Source organism: Saccopteryx leptura, chromosome 12 (genome assembly GCF_036850995.1).
Source record: "Saccopteryx leptura isolate mSacLep1 chromosome 12, mSacLep1_pri_phased_curated, whole genome shotgun sequence".
NCBI lineage: Eukaryota > Metazoa > Chordata > Mammalia > Chiroptera > Emballonuridae > Saccopteryx > Saccopteryx leptura.
In genome coordinates this window covers 58,037,305-58,063,563 of record NC_089514.1, presented here as the reverse complement: position 1 = coordinate 58,063,563, position 26,259 = coordinate 58,037,305, and the positions used below count along the sequence as shown (strand labels likewise).

Here is a 26,259-nt window from a genome sequence, read left to right as displayed (position 1 = left end):
CTGGCATCTGGGCGGGTCATCAGGGCAAATGAGTGGGAAAAAAGAGAAGGGGTGTTAGGCCTCGTGGGCGAACTGAGGCTGAGAGCTGCTGAGAGGCTCTGGGAGGTGGTATCCGGAGAGCCGCAGTATCCAGGCACCCAGGGTTCACATCACACTACAGGAAACAGCTGAACCAGCGGGCTGGCAAAGAGTAGTGGTTGGGAAACACACAGTCCGGGAAAATGGGCTGCTGTTTCTCCAGAAGACAGAATGGTAAAGACTCAGTGCCAGGACAGAGACAGATTGAAGCAGTACAGCTGGGACCAGTGCAGGAAGATTGATCTGAAAAACTACATGTTCAGTGGACTGAAGAATGAAACAGTGGGTTGCTTACCTGGGAAGGTTGCAGGACAACAATTTCTCATTCAAGACTGTGAGAAATGTAATGTTTATATTTTTTATCACTCTGCTACAATTATAGTTGATTACTGTATTAACTGCATCATTTTTCTGGGACCTGTGAAAGGCAGCATGTTTTTTCAGAATTGCAGAGATTGCCGTTCCGTGATAGCCTGTCAACAGTTTCATGTGCGAGACTGTAGAAAGATGGAATTTTTTTTTGTTCTGTGCTACTCAACCCCTTATTGAGTCTTCCACAAATATCAAGTTTGCCTGTTTTCAGTGGTACTACCCTGAATTAGCTTTGTGGTTCAAAGAAGCAGGGCTAAATGTCTTCAATAATAACTGGAGTAACATCCATGACTTTACACCTGTGCCAGGAGAACACAACTGGGGCATTCTTCCAGAAAATGCTGTTATTTGCCACCACGTTCTTCCACCTATTACCAAAGAATTAAAAACTATCCATATTTCCACAGAATCCACTAAAAGTATTGTAGTATTGTTTCTGTAACCCAAGGTCACAGATGGAAGTACAGTGATGAGTCATGCTTAGTGGTATCATTTGCTAGTGATTATACTACTGCAAATGCCAGGAGACTAGTTGAGCTGGTTAAAGAGGGCTTTCTCCTGGTTCAGACAAGGGAAATGCCAATGAAACCTGAGGACACTAAAAGGTTTTTTTCAAGGAAGAGCACCTGAATCCATTCATTATGTGAACAGAGGTCCTGTTATTGCATTGGAGTTTAATAGAGGTTACGGTATTGTAGAAGCATGCAGAATTCTTGTCAATGACATATTCAAGAGGATCAAGACATATATATCAGAAAACCAAGATGCAGCATCAAAAGAAATAGAAAACTTCTACAATTTTGCTGATATACAGATGAGAATGTGAAGTGCATTGTGGAAGCAGGGACTTGGTATTAAACCATTTTTTCAATTTCTGTATTAGAAATAGCTTTTACTAAGGCTTAAAATTTTAAATACTTAAAATACTTCAGTAAATTGTTGAATACTGCATCATTTATTTGAGGTTCAAAAATAGTTCATTTTAAATTAAGCAGTTTTAATTAGCTTAAAAACTATTTAACCCACTTCAATAAGCTTGCAGTTTTGATTCTCTGCATATAATACAGTCATTAGAAAATAGAAGTAGCTAACAGTTTATAATTTTAATCCTAATTAAACATTCTTTCAAATCTCTGATAATTTAAACTTTCTTCAGTGCTCCATTCTATTTGTTTGAGAGTACATTCCCTTATTTTTTTAATTTAGATGGATTTGTTACTAGTTTATCAGTTAGAATGAACCTATGTGCATTTTTTTCATGTACACATATCCAGTCAAAGAATTGCTTTCTAGTTGTATTATATGGCAAATGAGATTTCGTACATGGACTTGACATAATAATACTTCATAAACTGAATTTTTAAATTAATAGGTGTTTGATAATTGGTTTTCAAGTAAGTCTACTAACTGATGATGATAGACTCTGTTTGTAATATAATTATTTGAATAACTTTTACCCTGTTTAATTTTTGAATACAACTGCTAAATGACTGTTCTGTTTTCTGATAAGAGAAAGTATATGCAACACTAGAAGCCAAATCACCTGCAGTTTTCAAAAAGGTGATTACTGTTTTATCAGCTCCTGAGGGATGTTAAGAGAATCAGAACAAAACCTTGTTATATTTAGGTAAGACATACTTAGGCATAATAATAAGGTATGCAGATTTAAAAGGTAGGTAAATTTGACTTTCATTAGATATGCCACTCATTTCAGGTAATGTTCAAGCATGATAAAATTATTTTGATTTCTTTCAAGTATTGTTTTCCAAATTAGTCTACCATAATAATTTACCAGGAGGCAGGGGACACATACTTGCTTAAAAGTCCAATTCTTGGACCCAGCCCCTAATTGCACTGATTCAGTCACCAGGGAAAATTGTGTTTAAGAGGCTTGTTGTACTCTGAAGTTATCAGTTCAGAAGATGTTGAGAGGCTGTTCTTGTGTGAAGTGACTAAACCTGCCACCTACATTGCATGCAGTCTATTTTTTACAAAGAACCTTAATTTTACTTCTATTTTGATAAAACTAAGACTAGCCACTTATAAAAAAATTCTCTGATGATTGCTACTAAAAATATAATTTTGTGTTTAAACTGTTTTTTGGTTATTTTCATATTAATTTATAAATAATACATCAAATTGTGTGATGTCCAGAAATAATATATTAAAGGACTTTTCATTTTAAATTAGTAATATTTGCCACTTACCCTGTGCCTAGCCTTGTGCTAACCATTAGCACTGCATCATTTCAGTCTTTAATAGAGCAGTCTATATATACTAATCAACCTCTCCTTTAAATCATATAGTTTCATAAGATTCAAATAAAAATTGGTGACAGGTTTAATATAATTTTGGTCATAATTTACAAATAAGCATCACAAGTAATAGTCATAGATTATTAATTTTTCCCATAGTTGCCCTGGACAAGATAGCTTGCTTAGTTAGAGCATCATCCTGTTATACAAAGGTTGCAGGTTCGATTCCTGGTCAGGGCACACACATACAGAAACAAATTAATGTTTCTGCCTCTCTCTCCCCCTTGTCTCTCTCTAAAGTCAAAAAATAAAAAAGTTTTTAAATTTCCCCCATAGTTAAGCTAAACTAAACATGTTCCTTTTAGTCATGATTACATTATTAAACTACATTATTCACACTTAATTACAGTACTTTTTGTTTTCCCCAAAAAATAATACAATGCTATGCAAAGCTGTAAATTGAGTTCTTTATTTTATCCATGGTATTTTGGCAAAAAACTCAGGTATATAACATATAAGAGAGATGTTAATTTAAAATTTCCACTAAATTTAGCATCTAGAAGATGTGGCACATATACACTTTGCCTGACCAGGCTGTGGCACAGTGGATAGAGCATCAGACTGGGATGCGGAAAACCCAGGTTCAAGACCCCGAGGTCACCAGCTTGAGCGAGGGCTCATCTGGTTTGAGCAAAAAGCTCACCAGCTTGAGCCCAAGCTTGCTGGCTCGAGCAAGGGGTTACTCGGTCTGCTGAAGGCCCGTGGTCAAGGCACATATGAGAAAGCAATCAATGAACAATTAAGGTGTTACAACGTGCAACAAAAAACTAATGATTGATGCTTCTCATCTCTCCATTCCTGTCTGTCTGTCCCTGTCTATCCCTCTCTCTGACTCTCTGTAATATATATATATACATATATATATATATATATATATGTATATATATATATTTTTTCAGTTAAATAAGAGCTTTTGCCCAAGGTCGATTTGTTTTTAAAGATAGCATTAGTCTTCCAAATGTTTGAAAATATTTTTAAAAAATAAGTAGTGCTGTTGTTTCTATAATTCTAAAACTTTGATAGTAGTTATAATATACTACATTTCATTTCTGAATTGCTTTTGAATTTATAAATAATTAGTAATTTTTAAGTTTTACATGTATAAGCATTATATTAGTTTATTTCTCTTATGTTGAAAGTACTGCTTAAGTTTTAGTACTGTTTTTGTTTCTGTATATTTATGTATAGCTTTTGTATGTAATTTATCTAGTGTTTATAAAATCAGATTTATAATAAATGTCATTAAAAGGAAAATGGCTTAACACCAAAAAAAAAAAAAAAAAGAATCTGGAATCTGGGGCTCCCCATCTCAGCCCAGGAGCAGCTAGCTACCTTTCCCTCTTCCCACCCCCCATATTTAAATAAAACCCCCAGTTCTTTAAAAAAAAGAAAAAGAATGGTCATACATTAGCCCAAGAAAGATAAAAAAAAAAACCCATACAGGGAAAATAGCCATAATCTTTATCAAACAACTTTTAAGCACCTTGGGGTTTAGCCACAGTAACAGGTTGTGTTTCCCCAGGTGGCCCTTCACCTGAATCATTGATAGCACTCACTCGAAGTTTATCGTCAGCACCCTCTCGGATTTCTTTGACAGTGTACTTAAGGACCTTGATCATCTTCTCTGTGCGGTGTGACCATTCATTTGTGCCAACCACTGCTTATCGACAAACTAGCCAATAATTTCCCCACCACCATTGAAAACTGGAGGTTCCCATTCTAGTTCAATAGTTGTGGAGCTTGTGTCAGCGACTCTTGGAACAGGTGGTCCCGGTGGAGCTAGAATGAATGAAGATATACAAATCAAAACTCACTGATAGTTGTGAAATATGCAGTAGCTTACTTTTTTTTGTCTCTTTTTTTTTAAAATAAATTTTTATTAATGTTAATGGGATGACATTAATAAATCAGGGTACATATAATCAAAGAAAACATGTCCAGGTTATCTTGTCATTAAATTATGTTGCATACCCCTCTCCCAGAGACAGATTGTCCTCCATCACCCTCTATCTAGTTTTCTCTGTGCCCCTCCCCCTCCCCCTAACTCTCTCCCTCCCTCCCTCCTGCGTCCTCCCTCCCCCCACCCCTGGTAACCACCACACACTTGTTCATGTCTCTTAGTCTTGTTTTTATGTTCCACCAATGTATGGAATCATGTAGTTCTTGTTTTTTTCTGATTTACTTATTTCACTCCGTATAATGTTATCAAGATCCCACCATTTTGCTGTAAATGATCTGATGTCATCATTTCTTATGGCTGAGTAGTATTCCATAGTGTATATGTGCCACGTCTTCTTTATCCAGTCTTCTATTGAAGGGCTTTTTGGTTGTTTCCATGTCTTGGCCACTGTGAACAGTGCTGCAATGAACATGGGGCTACGTGTGTCTTTACGTATCAATGTTTCTGAGGTTTTGGGGTATATACCCAGTAGAGGGATTGCTGGGTCATAAGGTAGTTCTATTTGCAGTTTTTTGAGGAACCACCATACTTTCCTCCATAATGGTTGTACTACTTTACAGTTCCACCAACAGTGGATGAGAGTTCCCTTTTCTCCGCAGCCTCTCCAACATTTGCTATTACCTGTCTTGTTGATAATAGCTAATCTAACAGGGGTGAGGTGGTATCTCATTGTAGTTTTGATTTTCATTTCTCTAATAACTAATGAAGCTGAGCATCTTTTCATATATCTGTTGGCCATTTGTATTTCTTCCTGGGAGAAGTGTCTGTTCATGTCCTCTTCCCATTTTTTTACTGGATTGTTTGTTTGTTTGTTGTTGAGTTTTATGAGTTCTTTGTAAATTTTGGATATTAGGCCCTTATCTGAGCTGTTGTTTGAAAATATCATTTCCCATTTAGTTGGCTGTCTGTTTATTTTGATATCAGTTTCTCTTGCTGAGCAAAAACTTCTTAGTCTGATGTAGTCCCATTCATTAATTTTTGCCTTCACTTCTCTTGCCATTGGAGTCAGGTTCATAAAATGTTCTTTAAAACCCAGGTCCATGAGTTTAGTATCTATGTCTTCTTCTATATACTTTATTGTTTCAGGTCTTATATTTAGGTCTTTGATCCATTTTGAATTAATTTTAGTAGACAGGGACAGGCTGTAGTCGAGTTTCATTCTTTTGCATGTGGCTTTCCAGTTTTCCCAACACCATTTGTTGAAGAGGCTTTCTTTTCTCCATTGTGTGTTGTTGGCCCCTTTATCAAAGATTATTTGACCATATATATGTGGTTTTATTTCTGGGCTTTCTATTCTGTTCCATTGGTCTGAGTGTCTACTTTTCTGCCAATACCATGCTGTTTTGATTATCGTGGCCCTATAATATAGTTTAAAGTCAGGTATTGTAATGCCCCCAGCTTCATTCTTTTTCTTTAGGATTGCTTTGGCTATTCGGGGTTTTTTATAGTTCCATATAAATCTGATGATTTTTTGTTCCATTTCTTTAAAAAATGTCATAGGAATTTTGATGGGAATTGCATTAAATTTATATATTGCTTTGGGTAATATGGCCATTTTAATTATATTTATTCTTCCTATCCAAGAACAAGCAATATTTTTCCATCTCATTGTGTCTTTTCCAATTTCTCTTAACAATGCCTTGTAGTTTTCATTATATAGGTCCTTTACATTCTTTGTTATGTTTATTCCTAGGTATTTTATTTTTTTTGGTTGCAATCGTGAAGGGGATTATTTTTTTGAGTTCGTTTTCTAATATTTCATTGTTGGCATATAGAAAGGCTATGGACTTTTGTATGTTAATTTTGTATCCTGCGACCTTACTGTATTGGTTTATTGTTTCTAGTAATCTTTTTGTGGAGTCCTTCGGGTTTTCGATGTATAGGATCATATCATCAGCAAAAAGTGATACCTTTACTTCTTCTTTTCCAATATGGATGCCTTTTATTTCTTTGTCTTGTCTGATTGCTCTGGCCAGAACTTCTAGCACCACGTTAAATAAGAGTGGAGAGAGTGGACAACCCTGTCTTGTTCCTGATTTAAGGTGGAAAGTCCTAAGTTTTATGCCATTTAATATGATGTTGTGTTGGGAGCCGATCAACAACTGCTGGCTGACAAGGTCACAGCAGAAGAAGACCCACAACTGCTGGCTGACAAGGTCACAGCAGAAGAAGATCAAAAACTGCTGATTGACAAAGTCACAGCAGAGAAGACCAATGGCTGTGGGGTGACAAAGTCACTGCAGTGAAGACCAATGGCTGTGGGGTGACAAAGTCACCGCAAAGGAAAGGCACAATGATACTTCCCCCTTTGACCTTTTGAATTAATTTGGCCTTATATCCCCCCTTTTCTGGGTGTGTGCTATTATTGTGGCACAGGGATAATAGTACCATGCTTTCCCTGTAGATTTGTAGTAATTTCTTTGGAAATGAGACAGAAGGTGTAAGTTGCACAGAAAAGCCTGTAAGCCCCTTGAACTGGGCTCATAAACATAAGAGGCTGGCCATGATATCCCTCATAAAGGGTTAAGTTTGTAGGAGAATTTCTTCTTATTAATCATGTTAGAAAGAATAAAGTTAGAACTTAACTAGTGTATAAATATAATAAATGAATAAAGTTTAACTAGACATTAGAATCTTAGGTAAATTGTAGCGGAGTGGCCTGTTGCGTGGCCTTGGATAGGAGTGCAGCTGGCTAGTAAAGAATGTCTTGTTAAAAGACTTGTTTTGTCACTGAAGACAGTCACTGGGCTTTTCTCAGTAAAACATTCTCATGAGATTTTTGTATTTTCCAAGAATAAGGAGAGGAATGTGGTGGGATTCATAGCAGCAATAGCAACTAATGCCTTCTGATATTATGTTGCTACTAGCTATCTTGCAGGTGCACTCTATGTATCTCTAAGTAAAAATTACTCTTTATACTATGTCAGTTTCTTAATAGCAAGCCTTTTGTAGTCTTGTGAGAAAAGAATTAGGACACTACATGAACTCAAGGCCATTTGCCTGAGCAAGCGGTGGTCCTTTTGCTAGCCCTTGATGATTTTGTCTGCTATCTCTTTCTGCGCCCTTGACTCACAACAACAGTAATATAGAGTTATGAATTAGTACTAATCTTTTAGAATTTTGTACCAATATTGTTATTACTATTCAAGTTATTGTATAACTGTACTTTGAATAACTTACCACCTGATTTGTAGTTTATAGATATGAATTAACTGTTATCTAAAAATATGTAACCATAGTGAAACTAAAACAATAATGTATTCAAAATACCATGTGATTGTAACTTAGTGTGTGTGCATAAAAAGTAATGTTAGACCAGCCATTGAGGGAGATGCCTGGCAGTAAATGCTAACCAGAGAATAAAGAATTCGGCTCTCTCACTCGATTTTCGCCGACGCCGTCTCCTCCTGTGGGACCCCTGGATTCCCCCCCGGGGCTGGACCCCGGCATATGGCCTTTATCATGTTGAGATATTTTCCTTCTATACCCATTTTGTTGAGAGTCTTAAACATAAAATTGTGTTGTATTTTATCGAAAGTCTTTTCTGCATCTATTGATAAGATCATGTGGTTTTTGTTTTTTGTTTTGTTGATATGGTGTATTATGTTAACCGTTTTACGTATGTTGAATCATCCTTGAGATTCTGGGATGAATCCCACTTGATCATGATGTTTTACTTTTTTAATATGTTGTTGTATTCGATTTGCCAGTATTTTGTTTAGTATTTTAGCATCTGTATTTATTAGAGATATTGGTCTGTAGTTGTCTTTCTTTGTGCCATCCTTGCCAGGTTTTGGTATGAGGGTTATGTTGGCCTCATAAAATGTGTTTGGAAGTATTGCTTCTTCTTCCATTTTTTGGAAGACTTTGAGTAGAATAGGAACCAAGTCTTCTTTGAATGTTTGATAGAATTCACTAATATAACCATCTGGGCCTGGAATTTTATTTTTGGGGAGGTTTCTAATAGTTTTTTCTATTTCCTCCCTGCTGATTGGTCTGTTTAGGCTTTCTGCTTCTTCTTGACTCAGTTTAGGAAGGTTGTATTGTTCTAGGAATTTATCCATTTCTTCTAGATTTTTGTATTTGGTGGCATATAGTTTTTCATAGTATTCTACAATAATTCTTTGTATATCTATGGTGTCCGTGGTGATCTCTCCTCTTTCATTTTGGATTTTATTTATTTGAGTCCTGTGCCTTTTTTCCTTGGTGAGTCTTGCCAAGGGTTTGTCAATTTTGTTGATCTTTTCAAAGAACCAGCTCCTTGTTTTATTGATTTTTTCTATAGTTTTTCTGTTCTCTATTTTGTTTATTTCTGCTCTGATTTTTATTATCTCCTTTCTTCAGCTGGTTTTGGGTTGTGTTTGTTCTTCTTTTTCTAGTTCCTTAAGGTGTGAAGTTAAGTGGTTTACTTGGGCTCTCTCTTGTTTGTTCATATAGGCCTGAAGTGATATAAACTTTCCTCTTATTACTGCTTTTGCTGCATCCCAGAGATTCTGATATGTCGTATTGTCATTTTCATTTGTCTGTATATATCCTTTGATCTCTGCACTTATTTCTTCTTTGACCCATTCATTTTTTAGAAGTATGTTGTTTAGTTTCCACAATTTTGTGGGCTTTTCCCCCTCTTTTTTACACTTGAATTCTAGTTTCAAGGCTTTATGATCAGAGAATATGCTTGGTACAATTTCAATTTTTCTAAATTTGCTGATATTGTCTTTGTGGCCTAACATATGGTCAATTCTTGAGAATGATCCATGTACACTAGAGAAAAATGTATATTCTGTCGCTTTGGGATGAAGTGTCCTGTAGATGTCTATCATATCCAGTTGTTCTAGTATTTCGTTTAAGACCACTATATCTTTATTGATTCTCTGTTTGGATGACCAATCGAGAGTCGTCAGTGGTGTATTGAGGTCTCCAAGTATAATTGTATTTTTGTCAGTTTTTGTTTTAAGGTCAATAAGTAGCTGTCTTATATATTTTGGTGCTCCTTGGTTTGGTGCATATATATTAAGAATTGTTATGTCTTCTTGATTCAGTGTCCCCTTAATCATTATGAAATGACCATTTTTGTCTCTGAGTACTTTTTCTGTCTTGTAGTCAGCATTATTAGATATGAGTATTGCTACACCTGCTTTTTTTTGGGTGTTGTTTGCTTGGAGTATTGTTTTCCAGCCTTTCACTTTGAATTTGTTTTTATCCTTGTTGCTAAGATGTGTTTCTTGTAGGCAGCATACAGTTGGATTTTCTTTTTTAATCCATTCTGCTACTCTGTGTCTTTTTATTGGTAAGTTTAATCCATTTACATTCAGTGTAATTATTGACACTTGTGGGTTCCCTATTGCCATTTTATAAATTGCTTTCTGTTAGTTTTGTATCTTGTTTGATTCTTCTCTTTTGTTTTTCTATCATTTGTTTTTGTTTGTTTGTATTCCATACTTCTTTCCTCTGTTGCTACCTATTTTAAGTCAAGTGTTTTTGTGGTGGTTTTTTCAAGGGTGGTTACCATTAAGTAATGAAAAGTGTACCTACCATATTCATTGTAGTACCCTATCTTATGAGTATTTCTGCGCTTCATTGTCCTTTGAAGTAGCTTACTGATCCCACTTTTTTCACCACAGTGCATTGCATGTAATATGGAGTAAGTACTGTTTTGTGAAACTTTTAAATTATATATACAGACATTTAAAAGTTTACATTATAACCTCATTATATATCCATTGTCCTTGCTCATATTTTGTTTGGTTCTTCCAGCTTTGTTGAAATATAACTGATGTATTATATAACATATTAACTATTGACATATATGTAGGTTTAGGGTGTACAACATGATATATTGTGAAATAATTACAGTAATAAGATTAGTTAGCACCTCCATCCCTTTACACAATTGCTCTTTTTGTAGTGATGATATTTAAGATTTGCTGTCTTAATAACTTTTAAGTATATAAGAGAGTACTGTTGTTTATGATCACCATGCTGTGCCCCACATTCTTCTTAAGGAATTACTTACAGATTGGGTCACATGCTATTTTAGGATCTTAAGGGGGACTGAACTTTCCAGGTCCAGCTGCAATTTCGGCACATACTCTGAAGACATATGTGAGTCTTTCTAATAGGCCTTTGACATTGGTCTTCAAAGAATTCAGGTTTCTGTTGACACTAGACCAATGTGTACTATTAACTTCACATTTTTCAAGCCAGTAACCCAAGATGGGACTTCTGTTATCCTCTGCTTCATTCCATGTCACTAGCACATTGTTGCTGGTAACGTCTTCCACAATGGGCTTCTCAGGTGCATTAGGTGGTTCTGATTCTTTAAAAAAGGGATATTTGAATTAATTGCCTAGTACAGAATAAAAATTCAAATTCACAAGCTGTGACAATGTATATACAAATGCAATGATAAAAAGCAAAATTTAGATGCTAAAGAAACCTACCAAGTGGATCTTTAGCTATAAGTGGTTTTGATACACAAGGTGGTCCATCCCCAACCCTATTTTCAGCTCTTACACAGAAGAGGTATTCTTTTCCTTCTATCAATTTTGTCACTGAATATTTGCAATGTCTGAGTGTTGAAGTGATAATAATCCATTCTGAGTCAGGTTTTGTTTTATTGTTCTTTTCCAAAGTGTAGTTTATAATTTCACTGCCTCCATCATCAAAAGGTGTTCCCATTTGCATAGAACTGAGTTCTTTCTAACATCTTCAAATACAAAGTTGATTGGTGGTCATGGTGTATCTAATATTTCAAAAGAGAGCCATGATTAAAACGTTGTGCCAAAAAACAGTTGCAACAGAAAATATAAATGTTAGTATGTTCTTTTACATAAAATTTTATTTTTCCCATGTCTGTCTATCTTTGTATCACATTAGCTAATCAGTAACAAGTTGGGTTGATTTCTTTGACACAGCCAGGAGGAAAGAAATGGGACTGAGCATACCTTGCTGAAACTATTTTCCACTTCTTTTAACTGCCACCCAAAAGTTTATTTTTGTCTTACTTAAATTCTTAGATTGTCTTCCATTGATAAGGGGAGTTGTAAGTACTTACCCCACACACTGACAGTACAAGGAACTTTTGCAGTACCACAGTCATTTTCAGCTTTGATCATATATAGGCCATGGTCAGGTCAAAGAGAATCTCAGACACGTAGCTGAGATTCTCTTTTTTTACTATTGTTGATACTAATATGCTCTGTCAGAGTCATGACAAATGGTTCTTCTTCCTGAACTTCACCCTCTTCTTCCTAACTGTGGGTGCTACTCGCTTTTTAATTTCTTCTGGTGTGATAATGCTTTCATCCTTTAGCCATGTAATAGTTGGGTAAGGCAACCCAGAAACTGTTGTGTCAAGTACTATTTCATCACCTCATTTTACTTCCAGGTTTGTTCTCATAATGACTTTAGGAGCATCTGTAATGATTAAAAACAGTAATCATTTTCAATCCTGATAAAAATATCTGCTAAAACATTATCCTCATTTATTTTATTCTGGGGAAATACAAACTCCATTAAACAAAACTTATCAATGGGATCTACAGCTTTGGTTGGAGGAGTGGCCCTAGAAGGTTCACCAATGCCAGCAGCATTTTTCACTCACACATGGAATTGGTGTTCTTTTCCTTCTTCAAGTCCTTTTGCTGTGTAGGTCAGAACTGGTACCAGGTGTTCATTGCATCTCTTCCACCTCTTCACCCTTAGCAATCTTCTCTTATCATGTAACCCATTATCTTGCTCCCTCCATCATACAAAGGTGGCTTTCATGTAATAGTCATTGCCTCAGCTGTAGGATTATTAACTTCAACATCTACAGGTGGATCGGGGTTTCTAAAGAGCAAGAGAAAAATGGTTAATATAGAGTAGTCCATCTTCTTAAAATAAATTGCACATTAATTCCTGGCTATACTACATTTATGCCCAAACTTACACTTTGCATCTTGAGCAATGACTGAATTTTTCAGTTCAATATATTCACCTCCACCAATCTTGTTGACAGCTTTAACCCGGAAAAAGTATTCACCATTTGGCATGAGATCTTTTACAGTCCAGGCCAGTTTATTCCTACCAGACTTGACTGGTATATATGTCCTCCTCCCAGCTTCTCTGCGTTCCAGGACATAATGTAGAATTGGGCTTCCACCATCATATTCTGGAGGTTCCCAGGTTAATTTACAGGAACTCTTGGTCACCTCACTTGCTTTGGTATCTTTGCATGGTCCAGGTAGACCTATTAGAAATAAAATTTTTAATTACTATTGTAATTTGAAAAGTCAGCACACTACTAGTATATTTTTTTCTCTAAGAGAATTTTGACTATTTTATTTATTTTGGGTGGGAGTAGTGTTCCTACACTGCAGGCCATTTAGTATCCTTGGCCCCCAACTACTAAATTCAAGTAGCTGCCCCTAAATCTTTGTTCCATGAAAAAATGGTCCCCAAATTTCCAAACATGATCAGTCTGTGTGGGAGAAAGGGACAGAAAATGTTACTACTTCTGGCAAGAACACTGTGAATGAAATGTAAATACAATTAATAAAGGAATATTGGTTATTTTAACTTTCTTAGGGTATGCTATATTGCCTCTTTACAATTGTTTTGGTTCTCATTGGAAGAAATCATCTGAAAGGACATTTAGTTTACAAATGGCCAACTCATGAAAACATTTATACTTTAATTGCAAAATTAACTGACTTTCTCAACATGTGAAGAATGTTTGGTGTTTTATCAAAAAATACTGACCTATGACTTTGACATTGACTGAGGCTGTTGCTAAACCAAGATTATTTTTCAATGTAATGGTATAAACTCCAGCTTCTGCACAGACATTCTTGGGAACTTCAAGAAGTGCAGAGATGTGATCACTCTTCATCATTAATCTATCACTTCCTTTAACTTCTTTGCCATCTTTATGCCAACTAATGGTTGGAACTGGGACAGCTCTGAAGGGAACAGGGATGCTTAATTTTTCACCTTCAATAACAACAATGTCATGAGTCTCCAGATCAATTGTTGGCTTACCTGTAAGACATAATGCAAAAGAAGATGAAAGAGTATGTCCAAATGCAATGCACTGGTAAGCTTGTTCTATTAATTATAAAAGAAACTGTGTTCTTACAGTCTGGGTCTTTGGCAACCACATTTTTAGAGATTTCAGATGGCTCAGTGAAACCCACAGCATTGAAAGCTCTTTCTCTCAGGACATACTGCTTGTCAGGAACAACACCTTCTTCAACCTTGAATATCAAATATTTTATGGGGCGAGAATTAACTCGCATCCATTTCTCAGTGCCTACTGGACATATTTCAACATGGTATTCTATAATAGGGCTTCCGCCATTTTTCTCTGGAGGCTTCCAAGCAATGGCAATGTGTTTTCTTCCAGCATCAGTCACATGCAGGTAAAGGGGAGGTGAACGAAGACCTAGAAAAAGAGTGAAACGTTCTCATCCACAACTATCTAATCATTATGCTCTAGTCTAGTGATTTTCAACCTTTTTACACTTGGAGACTGGTGAAAATAGGAAACTTAGTTCAAGGACTGCTAAGGTAGAAATCATCCTGAGCATTAGCAAGTTCAACTAAGATTATTGGGTTTATAATCCTCATACTACATCAGGGTGGTTAACTCTTTCATGGACCGGCACAAAATTTCTGATGAAATGGCTCTGGTCTGCATCCCAGCAGTTGAGAAACAGTGCTCCAGACAATATTCTATGCATAGTCAGCACTACTTACTTGTCAGATCTTCAATGAACAGGATTTCTGGGGGTTCACTTGGGTAACCAACTCCAGCTTCATTTTCTGCCCGAATCTGAAACTGGACTTCTGTGCCTTCAATGATGTCAGTTACTCTGAAGTTCCAGTCAGGTCCTGAGGTCTTTCCAGTTTCCGCCCAATGGATACCTAACTTTTCTTTCTTCTCAATAATATATCTGTTGAAATAACAGAGCATTTCATTAGCATTAATAGAAAAAAAACAAAGTTAAGAATTTTCAGCTGTTTGTAAGTTATTCCTTATGCATTAATTAAAAAGTCTACCTTTGTATTGGTCCTCCAGAATCATTTTTAGGTGGTGCCCACTTCAGGTCAACATGTTGTTTTGTTACATCAACAACTGTCAGAGCATAAGGTGGTCCAGGGGTGGCTGAAAACAAAATATTCAGTGGTTAGAAAAACCAGAGGGAACAGTGATAATCCACTACAAATGGGGAGTCATAAGGATTTAGAGAGCATACTAAAGGTGGCTTTGGCCAGTACAGAGTCCTCAATTTCACAGTAGTCACTTTGTCCTATGGCATTTTATGCAGCAACTCGGAACACAGATTAAGCACCCTCTGTCAGTGGGGTTACTGTGCACTTGGTGTCTTTGACAGTGGTGTCTACTGTTTGCCAGCCTTTTCGCCTCATGTCTCTCTTTTCCATGATGTAGCTGGTGATGGGGTGTCCCCCATCTTTCTCAGGAACTTTCCACTTTAGGTCTGCTTTACTTTTTGTGATATTAGTAACTTCAAGCCAGCGAGGTGGTGATGGAGGATCTGAAGAAGAATAAAAAAACAGATTTAATGATTTATTGCCCAATATTCAGTTTTTACTAAATTTTCTAGTAATCATAAAGAAATCATATGGCAAAGATGAAATAATCTAGTAATGAGTTTTTCATATTTTCTCATATTGTAGTCCTCAGATATACTGTAGAAGAATTTATATTCCTAAACATCAGGAATCACTTACATAGCTTCTCTCAACAAAGCACAGGGTCACTGGATTCACTTTCCCCAGCCTTGTTCACAGCTCTAACTAGGAATGAGTATTTCTGCCTTTCCGTGAGCCCTGGGAGCAAATGCTGAGTGGTGGGAACTCCTTTAGCCACTCAAACCCACTCATCTGTTCCAGTCTTTAGCATTTTAATGACATAAGACTCCATCTTTGCCCCTCCATTGTGTTCTGGCTTTGTCCAATTCAATGTTAATGATGTTTTTCCTACATCTTTCACAGTTGGTTTTCCAGTGGGCCATGGAGGATCTGTAAGCCAATCAAACAAAATTATTCAGGTTTGTCAAAAATAAGGTTACATAAGTTTCAAAAGGAATAACAAGAAATATATAAATAATACCAATGGGATCCTTTATTAAGATTGGTTCAGTTGATCTACTTGGTTTTCCAGGTCCAGCAAGATTTTCAGCCAACCCATGGAATCTAATTTTTTTTTTTATTGGTGAGACCTTTCACTCTGAAATAGAAACAAAGTGCTAGCTGAATGCCATGATAAGAAGTGGAAGCCTCTGTTTTACACAGAAGAGGCTATTTTATTTAAATTGTAAAAAACTTATTTGGAAATTTTACTGAAAATATTCTAATATAAATTTAAAGTAGCTTTTCAACTGTCACACAATTGAGTCATAGCTAAAATGTAGAACCTAATTAAAATACTGTAATAATGATTATTATCTTAATATACTAGAAGACCAAACACTTAGAAACTTCCATAAAGTTAGTATTTTTTAGTAAATTATGAACTGTGGCCTTGGTTGGAACTTATATCATTTTTTAAATTATGTGGTTGTAGAGGTCCTGGCTTTGATTCTCAGGGCACACAGAAGTGACATCTTTTTCCTCCATACCTTCCCCTTCTTTCTATCTCCCCTCCTGTAGCCATGGCTCATTCAAGCCAGTTGGCCCTGGTGCTGAGCATGGCACCATGGCCTTGTGTCAGGCAGTAAAATAGCTTGGTTGCCAAGTAATGGAGCAGCGGCCCCAGATGGACAGAACATTGCTCCCTAGTAGGCTTGTTTGGTGGATCCCAGTTGGGACACATGTGGGAGTTTGTCTCTCTGCCTCCCTGCCTCTCACTTAATAATAAAAAATAATAAAAAAATATGTGCTAATGGGAAATAGTAAAAAAAAATAAAAATTTTTTAGTAATATATAATCATGTATAATAAAAAGAAATACTAAAGAATGAAAATTGATAGAGATTTTGGGCATACTTGTATGTTGTATCCTTTACTGGCATTTTATTGAACTAAACCCATTTATCAGTATCAGGATCTAATCTTTCAACCCAGTATCAGTGATTGGGCTGCCACCATCACCATCTGGCTTGCACCATGTGAGGGTCACTGCATCTTTAGTGGTATCAGAAGATTCTAGGCAAGTTGGAGGTCTAGGTGGATCTATAGACAGGATAATAATATGTCCTATATATAAATATGACACTTAAATCCAAGTATGAGATAAGCATCCTTTTTACCTCCCCCCCCCCAACTAATTAATGAGAAACTTACCAAACTGAAATTTGGCTGTTATTGGACCGGCTTGAGCTGGCTCGCCAACAACGTACATGTTTTCTGCAGCAACTCTGAAGATGTATTCTTCATTGGGTATTAATTTGGTTGCCTTGAAGCTTGTATCCTTGACAGTAGATGACAGCTTGTGCCACACTTCACTGTCTGTCACTTTTTTCTCCACAACATAGTTTGTGACTTTAGATCCACTATCATCTCATGGGGGGGTTCCATGTCAGAAGACATGACTCGGTCACATCTGTGATGTCAAAAGCAGCTGGTGGTCCAGGCTTATCTGTGAATGGCATTATATAGGGAGAAAGATAAAAAAAAAAAACATTTAAAAGATGTTTAATTTTAAAAGGTAGCTGCAACAAGTTTGCCAATTTTTTTTTTTTTGTATTTTTCTGAAGCTGGAGATGGGGAGAGACAGTCAGACAGACTCCTGCATGCGCCTGACCGGGATCCACCCGGCACACCCACCAGGGGCGACGCTCTGCGCACCAGGGGGCGATGCTCTGCCCCTCTGGGGTGTCGCTCTGCCGCGACCAGAGCCACTCTAGCGCCTGGGGCAGAGGCCAAGGAGCCATCCCCAGCGCCCGGGGCCATCTTTGCTCCAATGGAGCCTTGGCTGCGGGAGGGGAAGAAAGAGAAAGAGAGGAGGGGGGTGGAGAAGCAAATGGGCGCTTCTCCTATGTGCCCTGGCCGGGAATCGAACCTGGGTCCCCCGCACGCCAGGCCGAAGCTCTACCGCTGAGCCAACCGGCCAGGGCCAAGTTTGCCAATTTTTTAAAATGAAAGCCTCCCTACCTAGGACATTCACTTCCAGCACAGTGGTGACCCAACCACAGACATTCACAGCTTTGATGATGTATGTACCAGTGTCGCTTCTCAAACTATCAACAATAGTCACTGTGAATTTCCTAGGAATATTTTCAATGGTGATTTTTTTTGTCTGGCTTCAGGAGTATATCAGCCTTTATCCAACTTATCTGAGGTTCAGGTTTTCTAGTGACCATGGCAGGAAGTTCAACCTTAGTTCCAGCTTTTACAGTGAGGCCAGCAAAGAGCTTCACGTCGAGAAAAATTTCTGGAGTCTCTGAATTAGAAAAAGATTATTTATGATATTAGCAAGTTCAAGCAGAAGTAAAGTCACAGGTCAGGTTTCTAAAACAAACAAAGAAACAAAAACAAAAATACCCTGCATGTCCACAGCCTGGATTTCATCTGAGGGTTTCCTGGGTTTGCTAGCACCTAGCCTGTTCAAGGCCTTGACGAAGTAGGCATACCATTGCCTTCTTCAAAACCTGTTACTTCCATTCTTTCAGAAAACAAAATAGGATATTTCACTAAAATGCACATAATTTGTTCCACTATTATAGTGTTCATAATATTTCCAAAATGCATATTCCTAATCTAACAGTATTCTTTAAGTCAATTCTGGATTGCTTCAGTATTGTAACTAAAGAAAACCTTGAGTAGGGCGTAGGTTCAGCAGCAGCACTTTTTAAAATTAGGCACCACAGGGGGTACTCAGTGGAAAATATATTAATATTTAGATTTTCCCAAAAGAAAGTTCATTTTATTTATTTAGTTATTTTTCAATATTTCTTTTTATTGAGAAATCTCATTTTAGTAAGAGTAAACATTTACTCTTATGCCAAATAATTTAAAACATACTTTGTTTTTGGAACTGGTTCTCCACAGGCAACCCATCAATCAGAACCATGCGGACATTTTTCAACTAAATATCCTTTGATTCGTGAACCACCATCATATTTAGGTGGATCCCATATTAGGAAGATGCTCTTGGCTGTTGGATCTCCCATTTAATGTTCTCTAGTGGGTCAGGTACCACTATAACATTTCAAAGAGAGTCAGTCTTAGATAGGTCATCTATAAAATTGTCATATTGCCAACCTGTGCCTTTACCCCATAATTTCAACCCCAAATATAGAAGCTAAAACAGGTGACAAGAGGCTAGTGAGAAGTCTTCAGAAGTGTACTCACTTGCAGGAGCTGACGTATTTATAGGTTCATCAACATATGCAGCTTCTCCAAGAACACACTTGATATGAGCACAGATTTTAAATAAATATTCTTTTCCTTGAACAAGAAAAGAAACTGAGAATTCTAAGTCAGTCACAAAGTCCATAACCTGGGATAAAGAAATACAGTTAATTAGTTGTTTCCCAAAAATGCTTTGCCTAAGTCAAAAAAAATTTTTTTTACCATGAGCAGGGATACAAATGGAAGCTGTTTTCAATGCTAAAGATTATTTATTTCATATTAGGGAAACATTGCAAAGTGGGATGCTAAATTTTTTACCTTTAATATAAGGTGAAGCTGTTTCAGTTTGTATACACTAAGAAGGTGGAAAATAAAGTGTTGATTTTTTTCTGCCAGCTTGGTTACCAGAAATATGATTTTAAATCAAGGCAAAAGTAGAAGAGGAGAAAAAATTGGAAGATTAGACCAACTAGGGCAGTGGTTCTCAACCTTTCTAATGTCGTGACCCCGCAATACAGTTCCTCATGTTGCGGTGACCCAAACCAAAAAATAATTTTGGTGGCTACTTCATAACTGTAATTTTGCTACAGTTATGATTTGGAATGTAAATACTTGATATGCATTATGTATTTTCCGATGGCTTTTGGCAACCCCACTGGGGTCGTGACCCACAGGTTGAGAACCGCTGAACTAGGGTAATCTAGTAGACTGAGAAGAAGATATGACCATCAGGGAGTAAAGTACTTACTATTCTTAGAATGGCTTACAACATAATAAGGGCATAGTGGGTACCTATCAGGTACTAAGTAAGTAGTTAAGGTGTTTTTTGTTTTTGTTTTACTTTTTCTTATTTTTTTAAATAAACTTAGTTGAAAATTTGATAAGGCCACAAAATGAGACAATTATATAAAATCTTGGTTGAACTACCTTAGGAAGCATTAGCATCAATGCATTTTAAAAAAGCATTTTTAGCAGGGTAAAAGTAAGACATAAAAATTTTGATGGCATCCCAGAATTCTGGGATTTCCCCATTCCCATTCTCTCTTCTGAAGTTAGTGTGCATCACTACTAAAAACTCACTTTGGTCCATGTTTCTGACTGACTTCTCACTTTTCAACAACATATCTAGTTAGTGGACTTCCTCCATCATCATCTGGTGGTTCCCAGGTCAAATGTACTGAGTCTTTGGTTATGTCACCAAGCTTCAGTTCTTAGGGTGCACTTGACAAGCTGAATAAATACAGTCAGAAGTCGATATCATAAATAGTTTAAACCAATATTTGCTAATTCTGTCAAGTCTCTTTAGATAATAAAAGTTTAATTCCTTACTAATCACACTGACATCAATTTCCCCAGAAATTGCCTTCACAAGATTTTTCAGTTTCAGGGAATAAATGCCCCTGTCTGGACGTTCACTTGGAGAAATGATGAATTCAACATAGGCTGATAAGGTTTTCATTTTCACACGATCTCCTTCGTCTAGTACTTTATCTCCTAGAGACCAGGTTGCAGTTGGCCTTAGATAGCCTGTACTTGGAACCAGGATCTTTTTTTAATAGGGACAGAGAGTCAGAGAGAGGGATAGATAGGGACAGACAGACAGGAATGGAGAGAGATAAAAAGCCTCAGTCATCAATTTTTTGTTTTGACACTTTAGTTGTTCATTGATTTCTTTCTCATATGTGCCTTGACTATGGGCCTTCATCAAACCAAGTAACCCCTTGCTTGAGCCAGCAACCTTGAGTCCAAGCTGGTGAACCTTCTGATCAAGCCAGATGAGACCGCGCTCAAGATGGCAACCTCAGGTTCTTGAACCTGGGTCTTCTGCATCCCAGTCCAATGCTCTATCCACTGTGCCATCACCTGGTCAGGCTGAAACCAGGATCTTGATAGGATTTGGGACAATAATTTCTAGACCATCTTTTAATGCACTCAAATCCATTGTTGGTTCAACTACCAAGAAGAAAAAATAATGAATTCCCAGTACTATATTTAAGTCATTCATATTACAAAGTAGTTATATGCTGTTTCCAAATGTACAAAAAATATATATCCATTTACCAAAAGTATCATCAGCAGTTAGAGGACCAAGAATTTCAGATGGATCTGAAGCACCAGCTTCATTTTCTGCAGATACACGATACAAATATTTATTTCCTTTTTGTAAGCCAGTAACCTAAAATTATGAATCAATATTTGTAAAAAACATATACATTTAAGTCCATGATCATACTCTGAATGTTGTTTTTAGATGCAAATGTCCTACGTTGTAGGTGAGTTCAGGGACCAGTCTCATATTGCAATGGATCCAGTTATCCTTTGCTTCTTCACATTACTTTATTATGTAGCCCAGGATCGGGCTTCCTCCATCTTTCAGAGGAGGCTCCCATGTGAGTTGATCTGATGACTGAGTCTAACTTGAGGAATTTAAATTCACAGAAGGCCTTAGTCTTTCTGCAATGGAAAAGTTGGAGCATACCATTTAATTCAGTGACAAATTATTAAGAATGTTGTAATCATTTCTATCATTCCCATTAAGATAACAGTTTACTGAATTCATTAAATAAAACTAAGAAGCACAGTTTACCTTTTTGTGATTTTCAAATTTTTCTGATGTTCTATCTGTTCATTAACTTTATGTTGATTTTTTAAATTGATAGGCTTAATTTTGGGATTTCATGAAGGAGTTATTTCCTTTTTTTTTTTTTAGATGGGCTTACCAATTGGATCACTAACTTTGACGAAGGGTATGGCTGCACTTGGTTTTCCAACTCCAATACACTTTTGGGCTCTGACTCGGAAACTATACTCTTGTCCTCCCACTGCATCAGTGACAGTTGCTGATAGGTCTTCAGCTCTTATTTTCATAGCAGTGTTCCATCTGATAGAAGTTTTATCTTTTAATTCAATGACGTAGTTTGTGATCTCAGCACCTCCATCATACTCAGCACTTCCATCATACTCTGGTGGTTACCATGTCAGTGAGACACCAAATTTATTCACATCAGTGATGGTCACATTCAAAGGAGAGCCTGAACATCTGGATTTCATCAGAGAACATAACATGGGCTTTGGGTTATATCAGGGATAAAAGCAAAGATTAACAAGTCTGCAATTTATTTTATAAGTTTTTACCATATTTGCTCTTTGCTTCTGCAGGATTGCCAGTTTCCACTGGTTCACCAGTGCCAACTCTGTTTCTTGCACTCACACGAAACAGATACTCAAGTCTTCCTTTTTGTAGTCCAGTAACAGTAAACTCACAACTGTCTGCATGGTCAGTAGCCAGCACCCATGTCTTCCTCTTGATGTCACGTCTTTCAACAACATAACCTATGATTTTGCTTCCCCCATCAGTAAATGGTTCTTCCCAAGTGAAGCCTACTTCACCATCAAATGTTTCTGTCATTTTTAAGTTTCATACTGGACCAGGAACATCTGAAATTCAAATATTAAAAAAAAAATTTTTAGTGTGTTACCATGCTTTTTTTAGTCATACTTTGCCAGTTAAGGCCAAGTGACTCAAGGACTTACCAATAACTTGTAAATTGATGAACACTTCTGCTTTTCCATGTTTGTTCTAAAGCACAATTTTATACCTTCCTTTGTCTCCCTTTTGGGCTCCTAAAATTCTGTAAGAAGTTTGTTTAGCTGTAGTATCAACAGTTTTTGAGGACAGAGCTTCATTATCTCTAAACCACTCAGCTTCTGCTTTGGGGTAGGCATCATAGGGCACCACCATTGTCAGAGGCTGGCCAACATCAACCACAAGGTCTTGATCAGCTGTCTTGATTTTAGGTTCAGCTAGTGAGAAAAATAACATGTGAATGCATTTGAGTTATTTACTGTAGTTTGGCTATACCATAGCTTCTTTACTGTGCATTTCTTAGCAAATATTGGTTATGTAACCTTAGAAGAATACCATAGTAACTTTAAAACAGATAATACTGAGTTTAGTGTTCTCATATTGCAAAATATCAGACTCAAGAATAGAGAATTAATGATGATATAAAACCATAAAATCTCTATTCTTTGGTAAAAATAATAACAGAAGACTAAATACAGCTTATAATATATTTTAAAAAAATAAAGTGGGCATCTCACACATAGTTCAAAACAAACCAGTCAAACTTTTTCTTATGTACAGAGGTACATTTATGGATTTTTTCATGACAACAACCTATAAGGATGTCTTGAAAGCTTAGGTTCAAGATAAAAACACATCTAAGAGGTCCCACAGTGGTTTGGAAAGTAAAAATCTAAAACTTACATAGTATCTGTGATATTGAGGATATCTGAAAATAAAAAAGGGACTTACATGTCAGTTCAAGCTTAGCTCTGGCTTCTTTGTCTTTGGCAATAAATCTGTACCCACCCTGGTCACAGGCCCTAATATCACAGATCTGTAGCCTCTGTATCTTTCCTTCACTCATCAACTAGTGTTTGTCATCCTGGACAATAATCATGTTATTTCTCAGCCATTGAACATCCACCTTATCTTTGTTGAGCTTGGTCAGAAAGATGACATCAGTACTGGGGCTTTGAGAATATCTTGGGGAAGCCTGATGATCTCAACAAGGATTTCTAAAAAAGAAAATGTGAAACATATACAAATATGTTTGTATTTGGATGAACAACTTTTTTTTTTTAATAATTTTATTTTTTTAATGGGGTGACATCAATAAATCAGGATATATATATTCAAAGATAACAAGTCCAGGTTATCTTCTCGTTCAATTATGTTGCATACCCATCACCCAAAGTCAGATTGTCCTCTGTCACCTTCTATCTTGTTTTCTTTGTGCCCCTCCCCACCCCCTTTCCCTCTCCCATTCCCCCCTCGCCCCCATACCCACAACAATCTTATCAATGTCTCTTAGTTTCACTATTATGTCCCACCTACGTATGGAATAATACAGTTCCTGGTTTTTTCTGATTTACATATTTCGCTTCGTATCATGTTATCAAGATCCCACCATTTTGCTGTAAATGTTCCGATGTCATCATTTCTTATGGCTGAGTAGTATTCCATAGTGTATATGTGCCACATCTTCTTTATCCAGTCATCTATTGATGGGAGTTTTGGTTGTTTCCATGTCCTGGCCACTGTGAACAATGCTGCAATAAACATGGGGCTGCATGTGTCCTTACCTATCAATGTTTCTGAGTTTTTGGGATATATACCCAGTAGAGGGATTGCTGGGTCATAAGGTAGTTCTATTTTCAGTTTTTTGAGGAACCACCATACTTTCTTCCATAATGGTTGTACTACTTTACATTCCCACCAACAGTGTATGAGGGTTCCTTTTTCTCCACAGCCTCTCCAACATTTGCTATTACCTGTCTTGCTAATAACAGCTAATCGAACAGATGTGAGGTGGTATCTCATTGCCGTTTTGATTTGCATTTCTCTAATAGCTAAAGAAGATGAGCATCTTTTCATATATCTGTTGGCCATTTCTATTTCTTCCTGGGAGAAGTGTCTATTCATATCCTCTTCCCATTTTTTTATTGGATTGTTTGTTTGTTTGTTGTTGAGTTTTATGAGTTCTTTGTATATTTTGGATATTAGGCCCTTATCTGAGCTGTTGTTTGAAAATATCATTTCCCATTTAGTTGGCTTTCTGTTCATTTTATTATCAGTTTCTCTTGCTGAGCAAAAACTTCTTAGTCTGATGTAGTCCCATTCATTAATTTTTGCCTTCACTTCTCTTGCCATTGGACTCAAATTCATAAAATGCTCTTTAAAACCCAGGTCCATGAGTTGAGTACCTATGTCTTCTTCTATGTACTTAATTGTTTCAGGTCTTATGTTTAGAACTTTGATCCATTTTGAGTTAATTTTTGTACAGGGGGAGAGACTGTAGTCCAGTTTCATTCTTTTGCATGTGGCTTTCCAGTTTTCCCAGCACCATTTATTGAAGAGGCTTTCTTTTCTCCATTGTGTGTTGTTGGCCCCTTTATCAAAAATTATTTGACTATATATATGTGGTTTTATTTCTGGACTTTCTATTCTGTTCCATTGGTCTGAGTGTCTATTTTTCTGCCAATACCATGCTGTTTTGATTGTCGTGGCCCTATAATAGAGTTTGAAGTCAGGTATTGTAATGCCCCCAGCTTCATTCTTTTTCTTTAGGATTGCTTTGGCTATTTGGGGTTTTTTATAGTTCCATATAAATCTGATGATTTTTTGCTCTATTTCTTTAAAAAACGTCATTGGAAGTTTGATGGGAATTGCATTAAATTTGTATATTGCTTTGGGTAATATAGCCATCTTGATTATATTTATTCTTCCTAGCCAAGAACAAGGTATATTCTTCCATCTCATTATATCTTTTTCGATTTCCCTTAACAATGGTTTATAGTTTTCATTATATAAGTCCTTTACATTCTTTGTTATGTTTATTCCTAAGTATTTTATTTTTTTTGTTGCAATCGTGAAGGGGATTATTCTTTTGAGTTCCTTCTCAGTTGTTTCATTGTTGGCATATAGAAAGGCTATTGACTTCTGTATGTTAATTTTGTATCCTGAGACCTTACTGTATTGGTTTCTAGTTTCTAGTAGTCTTTTTGTGGATTCTTTGGGGTTTTCGATGTATAGGATCATATCATCTGCAAAAAGTGATACCTTTACTTCTTCTTTTCCGATATGTATGCATTTTATTTCTTTGTCTTGTCTGATTGCTCTGGCTAGAACCTCTAGTACCACATTAAATAAGAGTGGAGAGAGTGGAGAACCCTGTCTTGTTTCTGATTTAAGGGGGAAAGCCTTCAGTTTAGTGCCATTTAATATGATGTTAGCTGATGGTTTATCATATATGGCCTTTATCATGTTGAGATATTTTCCATCTATACCCATTTTGTTGAGAGTCTTAAACATAAAATTGTGTTGTATTTTATCGAAAGCCTTTTCTGCGTCTATTGATATGATCATGTGGTTTTTGTTCTTTGTTTTGTTGATATGGTGTATTACGTTAACCGTTTTACGTATGTTGAACCATCCTTGAGATTCTGGGATGAATCCCACTTGATCATGATGTATTATTTTTTTAATATGTTGTTGTATTCGATTTGCTAGTATTTTGTTTAGTATTTTAGCATCTGTATTCATTAGAGATATTGGTCTGTAGTTTACTTTTTTTGTGCCATCCTTGCCTGGTTTTGGTATGAGGGTTATGTTGGCCTCATAAAATGTGTTTGGAAGTATTGCTTCTTCTTCAATTTTTTGGTAGATTTT

The 26,259-nt window shown here is 36.6% G+C and overlaps 2 pseudogenes; one reads left to right on the top strand and one right to left on the bottom strand.

Moving 5' to 3' along the window:
• Positions 1–221: 221 nt before the first annotated feature.
• Positions 222–1,276, top strand: LOC136384144 (protein XRP2 pseudogene; annotated as a pseudogene).
• A 9,490-nt stretch (positions 1,277–10,766) lies between these two features.
• Positions 10,767–26,259, bottom strand: part of LOC136383893 (titin-like) — an 82,252-nt pseudogene continuing 66,759 nt past the window's right edge.